The sequence below is a fragment of the Salarias fasciatus genome, chromosome 2, assembly GCF_902148845.1.
Source record: "Salarias fasciatus chromosome 2, fSalaFa1.1, whole genome shotgun sequence".
NCBI classification, from domain to species: domain Eukaryota; kingdom Metazoa; phylum Chordata; class Actinopteri; order Blenniiformes; family Blenniidae; genus Salarias; species Salarias fasciatus.
In genome coordinates, this window is record NC_043746.1 from 25,467,993 (window position 1) to 25,479,453 (window position 11,461).

The 11,461-nt window shown below is 40.1% G+C and overlaps 1 non-coding gene across 1 annotated transcript; it reads left to right on the forward strand.

Moving 5' to 3' along the window:
* Window positions 1-638: 638 nt before the first annotated feature.
* LOC115407716 (U2 spliceosomal RNA) lies at window positions 639-829 on the forward strand. The gene has a single exon (XR_003933675.1). It is a non-coding gene; the product is annotated as a U2 spliceosomal RNA (small nuclear RNA).
* The last annotated feature ends 10,632 nt before the right edge of the window (window positions 830-11,461 follow it).

Here is an 11,461-nt window from a genome sequence, read left to right on the forward strand (position 1 = left end):
AGCCATCGCTCTCTGCCCGACGGTGCTGTCTCTCCGGTTATTCAACTACGACTTCATAGGGGGGCGCTGCAGCGTGGGCCTCTCAGTGCGGTCCTGACAGTGCAGTCTGCGGCACCGCAGGGACACGGCGTACCATTGGCTCGGTGGGCGCAGCAGTCTGAGGCCTGTAGTACTGCTTCACTCCACCAGAGGGCGCCACAGGCACGTCTACCGTGACGCTTACAATGAGGAGTTGAAATTGTCCTGTTTTGTTTTGTTTTATTTATTTATTTGTTTATTTGTGTATTTATGTTTTTGTCTGTCTGACAAGTTTCTTCCAGCATGTCGGATCAAATCTAAATTAATTCCCGAACTCATGCATTTGACGGTCACAGAGATGATTATGTGTTTGATGAAGACATGAGCATTCATGTGTCGGGACCAAGATCCCTCGACTTTCTACTGGACCAGAATGGAGCACGTGACTACAGACGCAGACTGCCAGCATAAAGTAAACCCTCCTGACTGTCCTTTAAAGTCGTGGGATCGGCGGCAGGATGCTCAGACTGTAAGTCCTAAATGAAGACGCTCAAGTGTCAGACCGGAAGTCACTGTGTCAGTACGGACAATGACGTCCTCCCTTGGGACGCGTCGTCAGTATCGCTTCTCGGCCTTTTGGCTAAGATCAAGTGTAGTATCTGTTCTTATCAGTTTAATATCTGATACGTCCCCTATCTGGGGACTATATATTAAATTGGTTTTTGGAACAGGGAGATGGAATAGGGGCTTGCTCCGTCCACTCCACGCATCGACCTGGTATTGCAGTACTTCCGGGAGCGGTGCACCCCCCACACCCTCTGTGGTCGAAGGAAATTTTGTGAGTTGCTGCTCATGTGTGCACAGCGGCGGGTTACGTTTGACTCTTAGGTCAAGGCCTCTGAGGTTCTTCTGTAACGTCGTGCTAGTATTTTAAGTTCACCCCAGTGTAATGTCAATAAGTCCCAGATTATTGAAAGTCGTTGCTGACAGTGCTGTCTTTGAGATGCTCAGTTATTTGTCACTGTGATTTTCTTCTGTTTATTCTTATCCTTTTTGTTGTTGTTGTTGTTGTTGAGTGTTTTTGCTAAGGCATTTGTATTTTCAAGTCTAAGCGACTTTTACCGTCTGAGTCATTTTCAGAAAACATTTGTTGGCGTGTATGAGTTGGATGCATTCTGATACACACGCGACTGCATTTTCATGCAGTGACATTTCTACACCACTTGGGGGCGCCGGCGTCGAAGGAGAGAGCCGGAGACGGAGCACCAAGTGGAGCCCATGTCTTTGTGTAAGTTCGTATTTACTAGCTGTCCTGGATTTGTCTTTTTGCTCCTCAAAACTGCATGTTTAATTTTGACTTAACTAGTTATTTCTCACTGTCAACTAGTACTCAGAAGCGAAAACAGTTTTCTGAAATCAAAAGCTGCACAGATCTTGTTCTCAGAATAACATTTTTGATTTTTTTTTTTTGCGTACTGCAAGCAGGAAGTCAAGCCTGCAAGTTTCTCTTTGTATGAGGACAAATCAGTGGGTTCTCGGGATTTATGCAACTTTCTTTCTGCTGCTCTAAGTCCATCTCTTTTTTTCTCTCAGAGCTTCAGAGAGCCATGGACTTGCCTGGTTTTTCTTTGCTAGTTTCGACATCCATGGGCGGAGTTTATCCAAAGCGGACGCCAGAGGGTAACAGAGTGTTTCTGTACCCTCTTTAACACGACGTGATGAGAAGTGTGAGTGGTCAGGCATGACAGAGCTCACCTTCTCAGACAGATGACCTGCTGTGAGGGACTTTAGGTTTCTGTTGAAGGAGACCACTGATCTTGAAGTGTTGGTGTTAGCAATGTCTGAAAGTCAGTCACAAATTTTACCAAGTAATGGTGTCACAGGTGTAGTGGAGTAACTGTCACCTCTGCTATGGAGCAGTTACGAGTCAGCACCAAGTCAAGGACTTACCAGCTTTGTAGGTGGGAGGACACGGAACCAGTACAAGTGCAACAGAAGAGATCAGTGCCAGAAAGTCGTGTGCCTGAGGTTTGTCAATGTGAATGTTCATGTCTCCCATGACAATCAGTGGTGTGCCATCATCAGGGATATCAGAGAGTAACATGTCCATTTCAGAGACAAAGCCATCCAGATTACCCCCTGGTGGGCAGTACACAATCAGAATATATGCTTTGATGGGAATACGTGAGAGACACATTGTGCATTAGACTGTGACAGACAAACCTTCATGAAAGCCGGTGTCCTTGCTCGGTGGACTCGCACAGGTAGACTCGCAGGTCTTTACCCTCTGCGGTCTTCACACCATGTGGGCTGACGCTGTGGCTGACGCCAAGCGCAGTCTGTGCTGTTAACTACCTGACAAGGTCACAGCTGTTTCCAACGTGACTGATTGCGCCCGGCTAAACCGCCCCGTCTGAGTTCACTTGGGCAATCAATAGAAGGTGTGACTCGTGTCAGCTGCCTCATTTATCGTTGGTGATAGGAACCGAAACTCCAGTGCTAAGCACCTAACCACCCCCACACAAAAACACAATAAGCAGTTGAAACTTACCAAAGCTGGCTCAACCTTCGCCTGCCTAAGATTCAGCACTTGTTTGACTTTGATTGTAAACTTTATGATAAACTTGTAACTGCTGCATTTTCATTTGCATCTGTTTTTGTATTTTTGTTGCTATTGCAAGGAGGTTTCACCAGGGGGCACTGTGGTGCATGATTACGCTTTGTAGAGCACATTATCTGGGGAACAGAAGAAGCCATGTCAGATGAGACGGAGGCATGACAAGAAGGGGAAGAAGTAAATGTTTGAGACAAAAAAGGATCATTTAAGAAGAAAAGAAGAAACTACAAGCTAATTCCTCTCTGTACTCAGCCAACGAGGTATTGCTTTTGTCAGTTTATTTTGTAAAAGCAGTTATTTTTGTCCATTGTTTATGTCATTCTTGAAGTTAATTGTTGTTTTCTATGCCTGTTAGTGGTGTGTTTACACGGTCTGTTACAAGATGGACTCGATAAACTCTTCAGTTTTTGGAAGCCACTTGTGTCCTGCGTACTTGGAGGAATTACAGTGAAAACTCGGACTGGTCCGCATGAGTGAAGAGCACACGAGGAGGCTGCATGATCAACGGAGCCGTGTTCTCAAGGCTAATCAGCGCAGCGTGCATGCTGCGGAGCTGTGAAGGAGACAGGCAAGCCGGGACCAGTGCACCCAGGACCAGAAGCAAGCGGTTCCAGGAGCAACACTTCAACAAGATAAGGCCATAAGACACTTGGACACTCAGAAGTTAAGAGTTTATCTGACCAAAAAGGGCAAGTCTGAAGGTTAATTAATAGTAGGGCTGTCACTTTAGTGCATTAATTAGATTAATTAAACCGCAAATTAGTGCACTAAAAAAATCTAAGATTAATTATAGCACACTTGAGTGGCAATTCAATGTGAATGGAACTGTTGTCTTATTTAGAGGCATGTTGTACTTGTAGTATTCATTTTAAATTGCTGTATTAGCTTAGTATTTTTTTTATTATTATTACTCAGACAAAGAAACCCCACAACTTTGACTGTGGAAGAAAATGGTGAACCAGATGACATTATGTAAAATCCTGTGTAAAAAAAAAACATGTTGGAGCACAGTGTCAGCGCAGGCTGGATTCTGTTACTGTGTTGTGATGAAATGTGCTCTGTCCCATTTCAACATAAAGTTCTTGGAAAAGGAGAAAATGAATGAACATTACAGAGGGATGAAATCTGATACCAAATTCAAACAACTCTTACTGAAGTACCTCACTGTATTTAGTATCAAAAGACATGTTTTTTTTAAGAGCTGTTGCTTTTTTTTTGGAACTTTTTATTTAGTTTTTTGTTTGATTTTTTTTATACAAATGAACAAAATATGTTGTCAGACAGGTGGTCAAAAGGAAAGAAAAAAAGAAACTACAATAAAATATACATTAAATGTAACATATTTTCACATCGCAGAATAATGCACAGCCTGTATGCATTTATACCCACTTATATACGTACTTTATAAATTATAAAAAGACATATTAAGTTAGTTTTAGTATTCATTTTGAATTTAGTTTGCTTAAGTGGCTATTTGAGACTCAGCCTTATTCTATTTCAGAATTTTTTTTTTATCAATATTTGTACTGCATTTCTGAATAGTGCACCAGGCCGAATTGGTTTGCTTGGATGTACTTAAACTTTTTCTTCTTTTGAATTTCTCCAATGAAACACACTGAAAGTGTTATTTAAGTTGCCTGATTGGGCTTAGAATTTATTTTGGACAAGACGTCCTGACTTACCTTTCCTTCATCATTAACAAAAATGTGGATTTCAAATTTTCTCTTCTCAGTGTATTCATTTGATGAGTCATGCACTACAATTCTGTAACATCCCTGAATTTGAATTCTTCACTTGGGGACCTAAAGCAAATATGAGATTAAAATGTGATTAATTAGATTAATTACAAATCCTGTTATTAATTAGATTTTTTTTTTTTTTTAATCGCATGACAGCACTAATAAATAGATCTGTTTGTAGAAGTTTTGTCCTTGACCATCTCAGGTTTCAGTTTATAAAATGACAGCTGCCCTAAATCAATAACATTCAAGTACAAAGTTTAAGAATCAATATATTTCAGTTCATATTAGGACATTTGTTACAGTAATGCAAATGCTGTATTTCATTTCAATAGTGTAAAGTATAAATAGTTTGTATTAGCGCATTATGGGAAAAGTTAAGTTAATGTAAGAGCAATTTAAGTTACTTCATTAAGATTAAAAGTTACATTTTAAGTTCATTTTCATTCCAAGACAATAAGAAGTTATGTTTTCAAGAACCCACAGTTTAAAGGAGATCTTTGGTTTATACAAGACTTTCTGACTATATTAGTGACAAGACAAGACAATAGTAACATGAATGAGCCAACTGCGTTCCTTTTTTTTTAACGTCAAGTGCATTCCTTAGTGAAATTGCTACAGACCCCCAGATGCAGTCTAAAGAACAAGTCAGTGATCTTTGTGAGCAGCAAGAAGCAGTTCAACCAAGAAGAGGTCAGAGAGTGAGAACACTCACAGAAAAAGGAAGAGGAATGCAGGAAGAAAGGATTAAAAGACTGTGTAAAGATTCAATTCCAACAATGAAAAGTGGAGAACACGTGCAAGCAGTCCCTCTCTCAGTCAGATCCTTTAAGTGAAGACCTACATGAAGATATTATTGGTGAAGTCAAAGGTCTTTGTGCAGATGTCACAAAAGTCTATGATGAATTACGCAAGCTCACCCCACCAGATAAAAGAGACACGTCGCAGAGTAGATCTATGTGCAGAGATCTCAGGGTACATTTTGAATAGAGGAGCTAATCGACTGAATCGGAAAGAAGAAGAGGATCAAGACTGCCCAGAAGCAGGCTCCCTCTTTAAGACAACAAGCAGTAAGTTAAGTTCCTTTAACACAAGGAAGAACATCTCTGAGTAGGGATGCACGATATTGGATTTTTGCCGATATCCAATATGCCGATATATTGAAACCCCTTTTGGCCGATACTGATAATCACAAGGTTTTTTTTGTTTTTTTTTTTTTCACTGTAAAAGCTAAGTCTCTCCTGTACTGGAATTTACATGTTACTCCTGTTGTGACAGTCTTATTTGTTTAAGAAACACACATAAAACAAGACAAAAAACATTTGATTTGACCATAAATAAGAAATGTATTATTTTTTCAAACTCAAGACATTCAGTGTTGAAATACAGAATAATTGTAGATCACATGACCTTTAAAGGTGCATTAAGGAGTTTTACAACCTTAAAAATACTTATTTTCCACCATAAATATGTTACACATTTTTGATGATGTGTACAATGTGCCCTGACATATTCATTACAAGTACCTCTAACAGCGCTAAATTGTCACTTGAAAGTTGCAGTGCCGGTCCGGCACCAGCCTTTTTTGGGGGAGAATTTGAAAGGAATGACGTAATGCTCGCTCCGGCTGGTTAGGTTTCGTTATGTCCGCCATTACTCCGCCAGATGCTTAGTGAGCAACAACTGAGCAGGAGCTTCCAGAAAGTAAGAAAAGACTGGCTTCTAGCACTGCCACAGCTCCAGCACAGACTCCACCAGGTAAAAGAAACTTAAATCTTACTTGAGCGCTTCTAAACGAGTGAAGACGGAGTCCCCCTCTTCCGTGCACGTGAGCCACAGGGACATGTTTTTCACTAAGCTGCATTACGCCCAAGGCCTGCAGGGGGCACTGTTTCGCATAAAACGTGCAAACTCCTTAAGGCACCTTTAAATGTACAATGCATATTTAAACATAACCAAGTTGCATTTGACTATAGAGCTACTGTAACCACTTGGTGACAGACACAGAGCTCTGCAGTGCAAATAAATGAAGTGCTACGTTTTATTTAAGGAGCTTTTTCAGATGGAAAACAATAATAATCCTAACTGAACAGCCAACTTGCAGGGTGTTTCCCTGAAATAATACAAAGTGCTTTAAAGCAACACTAAGGAACTTTCAGTTTTCGTTGATTTTGGCGGCGCCAGTGGACAAAAGTGGTAGTGTTTTGGCTGACCGAATACTACAGTTCCCATGAGGACTAGCGCGTGGCGTCGTAAATTGCTGCTCCCGGTGGGCATGCTGTCGGACTGAACTCGCCTTCATTTGTTTCCAGGGGCTGTGTGAAGGATGGATAGCGACGAGGTAATGAATCTAAATGAATCTAATGGTGGCTAAACAATGTTATATCAAGATGTGACGCATGCCGTAAAGCAGTTTGCACATTTGGAGCTTTTTAGTGTGCAGGATTCCTACCACCCTCCTCACAGCTGCTTAGTCCAAGTGAAAGCAATACTGACGCCCTCAGCCCGTGACAGAGGGGTCATTCAACTAGTTGTAAGTCGAAGTATCATCACAAAAGATATTAAAATGTTTTATTAAGGTTGAAAAGTTCCTTAGTGTAGGTTTAACAAAAAACAAGCAGTGCAAAAATTTAAACTAGCTAGCTCAGACCTAAAATGCCAGTCCATTTCAGTATAAGGAATGAGGATAAACAGCAAAACCATTTCAATTAAACTTTTTTTTTTGGGGGGGCTCTATGGATGTCACCGCACGTGCCCAGTTACGTCACCTTATCGGCTGTGAAATGTTCATATCTGCAGATACCGATAAACGTGTTTTTAAGCTTTTATCAGCCGATACCGATATTGTGCCGATGATATCGTGCATCCCTATCTCTGAGCATTCAAGTCAATCCTCTGTCAAGCATCAAGAAGCTGCAGCAGAAACTGCAGCAAGTCAAGCTGTTCTCCAAGTCTTACAAGAACAAGAAAAGGAACGGCAAGAGATCACTTTACTTGAAGAAGTCAGGAAAAAGGGGGGCAGCGCGAGAACCATCAGTCAAACAACTGCACTTACAAAGAGAAGCAGAAGAAATTAAACTGAGAATGCAAAGAAAAGCTGATGAAGCAAACTTGAAAGCCCAGCAAGAAGAAGAGTATGCATCTCTACAAAGGATACTGGATGAAAAGAAAAGGAAGGTGGAGCACTTGGAAAAGGTCAAAGATTTGAAAGCAGCACAAGCAAGAATGCAAGTATATGATCAAATGAGTGCAACAGAGGAGCACAGGGTTGATGTCACGGAAATCAGAGAAGTTAAAGTTGACAAACAAATAAGTTCCTCAACTCTGCTTAAATATGTCATGCCCCAAGTAACCGCCACACCCCCAGCCAATGGTACATCAGATCTTGTTAAAGTGCTCACAAGTGCACTAAGTGCTAGTCGAATTCCTGTTCCTGAACTTGCAGTGTTCAGTGGAGATCCTTTAAGATACAGTGACGGGAAACTTTCATTTCAAGCACTGATTGGCCATAAGAACATCCCAAACAATGAGAAAATATTCTGCCTTCGTAAATATGTGAGTGGACAGGCAACAAGTGCACTTGAAGGATACTTCCTGCTTGGTACAGAATCTGCATATGCTGCTGCATGGGCAATTCTAGATGAAAGGTATGGAAACTCATTCACAATCACAAAAGCTTACAGAGACAAGCTACAAGAGTGGCCCAAAATCACCTCTAAAGACAGCTTTGAACTAAGAAACTTCGCAGATTTCTTGCACAGCTGTGAAGCAGCTATGGTTCACATCAAGTCATTAGAAATTTTAAATGACTGCAACGAGAACAGGAAAATTCTGTCTAAGTTACCAGACTGGCTCACTGCTAGCTGAAACCGCAAAGTCATTGAAATTGAAGAACAAACAAATCAATTTCACACTTTGAGCCAGTTTGTTGCATTCCTTACAGGAGAGGCCAAGATTGCGTGTAAGCCTGTCACATCACTGCAATCACTCAAGCAAGGTCAGTCTGACAGGATAGAGAAGCCAAAAGTCACCAGACAGATCCAAATTGGAGCTAAAACACTGACGACATCTAGAGATGTTCCGATACCATTTTTTGCTTCCCGATACCGATTCCGATACTTTTACTGTGGGTATCGGCCGATACTGAGTACCGATCCGATACCAGTATATTATAAAATAATACCATGCCTCGCCTGCAGGACTGTCACATGATTATCACTGTGGTGAGGCCTGGCTCAGGTTAAACCCTCTAAAACATGAATCAATACAGCAGATTCAAGCCATTCTTTTTTAAATGGAACAGTATAAAAAAAAAAAACAGCAGTGCAAATGCAATTGAACTAAATCAATCTAGGAATAATTATTTTCAATAACTTAAAGTGCAGCCCCAATATTTTTAAATTAAAGAAAATTTAAATAGAACAATATAAAAAAGTAGTGCAACGACAACTTAAATCTAGGAATATATATTGTTGCATTTTTAAATTAAAGTGCAGACACAGTATTTTAAAATGAATTTAGATAAAACAGTATAAATAACAGTAGTGCAACAGTAACTTAATGAACAAATCTAGACTTTTTTTTTAAATTAGGGTGCAAACATAAGATAGTAAATGAACAGGGCATTTAAATAGAACAGCAAAAAAAATAGTTCAACAGAAACTTAAAAGATTACTTTCCAAAATGTTATAGTACAAAACCAACCTATGAAGTTACATTCAAAAAATAAAAATACAAAGAGCAGAAGCTGCACTCTAAACATTGGCAAACGGCTTCTTTAACGGGCGCTGTACGTCTGTCACGTGATCCATTCTTCTTTTCAAGAACAGCAAGTTGCAGCACAGTGGCGCTGCAAAGAACTGTGTCAGAGCTAACGACCAGCAGATGGCAGTAGTGCAACCAACGGGATGCAAGCTGCCGTAAAACATTGCAGAAGAAGAAGTTTCAGTGCTAACGGAGCTAAAGGAGCTAACGGAGCTGACCTGTAAATAGATTACTAATTTAATTAATGACGTGGTATCGGATCGGTGCCTGGACTCCAGTACTCGCCGATACCGATGCCAGCATTTTCGGCAGTATCGTCGCAATTTCCGATACTGGTATCGGAATCGGAACATCTCTAACAACATCACAAGAAAGAACTGATCTGACATATGTATTCTGTAAGAGACCCAAGCACAGTCTACACAAATGCAGAAGTTTTTTGGATAAGCCTGTGTCAGACAGTTAAGTTCATTCAGTCAAAGAGGTTGTTTTGGTTGCCTCAAACCAGGTCACCATTTGAAAAACTGTACTAACCGTAATGTCTGTGAAAAGTGCAGTAAAAAGCATCTTACCTGTCTACATGAAGATAGAGTCAAAAATAAAGAAGAACAAAGACAACCAACAGCTCAGTCAGATCAAAGCAAGGAAAGACTAAGTCAAAAATAATCAAACTCAAGAGCAACAAGTCACAGCCACAGCTATGAAAAACAGTGTTGCAAGTCAAGAAAATACCACACAAACAGCAGCAATCGTCCCTGTTTGGCTTTCTTCTTCTACTACAAAACCCAAAGAAGTCCTTGTGTATGCTTTATTGGATTCACAAAGTGATACAACCGTCGTTCTCAGTGAGGTTGCAGACTCTCTCAAGACAACTCAAGAACCTGTCAAACTAGAACTGTCTACGATCTCTTCTCAGACCACAGTTGTTCAGTCTCACAGACTACAAGATCTTCAAGTTCGTGGCTTTAACTCAAGCAAGAGAATAACTCTACCTCCTACATATACTCGAGAGGTTATTCCAGCCAACAAAGCTCACATTCCAACTAATGAGACTGCAAAAGCTTGGCCACATTTACAACACCTCCAATCAAAATTTGTACCCTTGCAAGATTGTGAAGTAGGATTATTGATCTGATACAACTGTTCAAAAGCCCTTCTGCCAAGAGAAATTGTGGCAGGCAAAGAAACTGAGCCATATGCTCAACGCATTGATCTTGTTTGAAGTATCACTGGACAAAGTAATCCCTGTTTGAAGTATGGAGATGCAATTGGGGTCTGTCATTGCATTATTGTCAGGAAAGTTCTTCCAGAGCTCAAGCTGTAAAGCTTCAGAAATTAATATATCACGATTTTATCACAATTCTTTTTTGACAATTGATTTTTCTAGACTAATTTGCGAGTTTGACCATGTTTTCCCCCCAATGTTAAACATATAAAACGTATAAAATGTATTAAAACATGTAAAACCCTAAAAGAGAAAAAAAAGACAATTTAAGCTAAAGAAACTAGCTTTAATTTAAATAGTACAGGTTTTTTCTAATCAAAATGTGCAATGAACACAAACATAAAAAGTAATGAACAGCAATAGAGTGCACTTTTATAACACAAAAACTAAACACACCAAATACATTATTAAAAAGGGTCAATAAAAATGCAAACTTAGCTTGTTACCTCTTAAAGGGCAAAAATTTAGAACAAAATCAATTTAACTTTAATATCTATAACCTGAGTAAATAATACAGCTGCTTGAGAACATGTTTTTTGTTCAGAGATCTAAGCTTTTATCTCCTTTTAAAAATGAGGTAAAAGATAATGAACTATAAAGTACACTTTTGTAACACAAAAAACTAAACACATCAAATAGCTTTTTAGCAGTTTTAATGGGATATAGTTTTAATAGTTGCGCTATATGACCACTAGAGGGCTCTGTCTCCATTGTAATACAGCCCCTCATAATTCCATTAAATCAAAGATGTTCCACTAGTTATTAGACAAAGGGGTCATTTCAGCTGTTAACTTGATGGTATGTTCACTAAGTGCCTTTTCACATTTCTGTGATTTGTTGTATCTAAAATCCCTCATGCTAGCTTGTGAACTGCTAGCAGTAGCTTGCTAGCTAGCATTAGCATCGGTGCTAGCTTCAGCGTCTCTCTCTCCAGCTTTTCGGGGTGTTTCTATGGCAGCTGATCTCTTGTAGATCCTGTACTGCTGCTGTAAACCAGCTTTGCCTGACACAGCCTCCACCCAGCAGTAGCTCCAGTCAGAAAAGCTCCACAGCGCTCCGCTCGTTGTTAGCTGCCTTTGCGTCCCCGAATGCAGCACT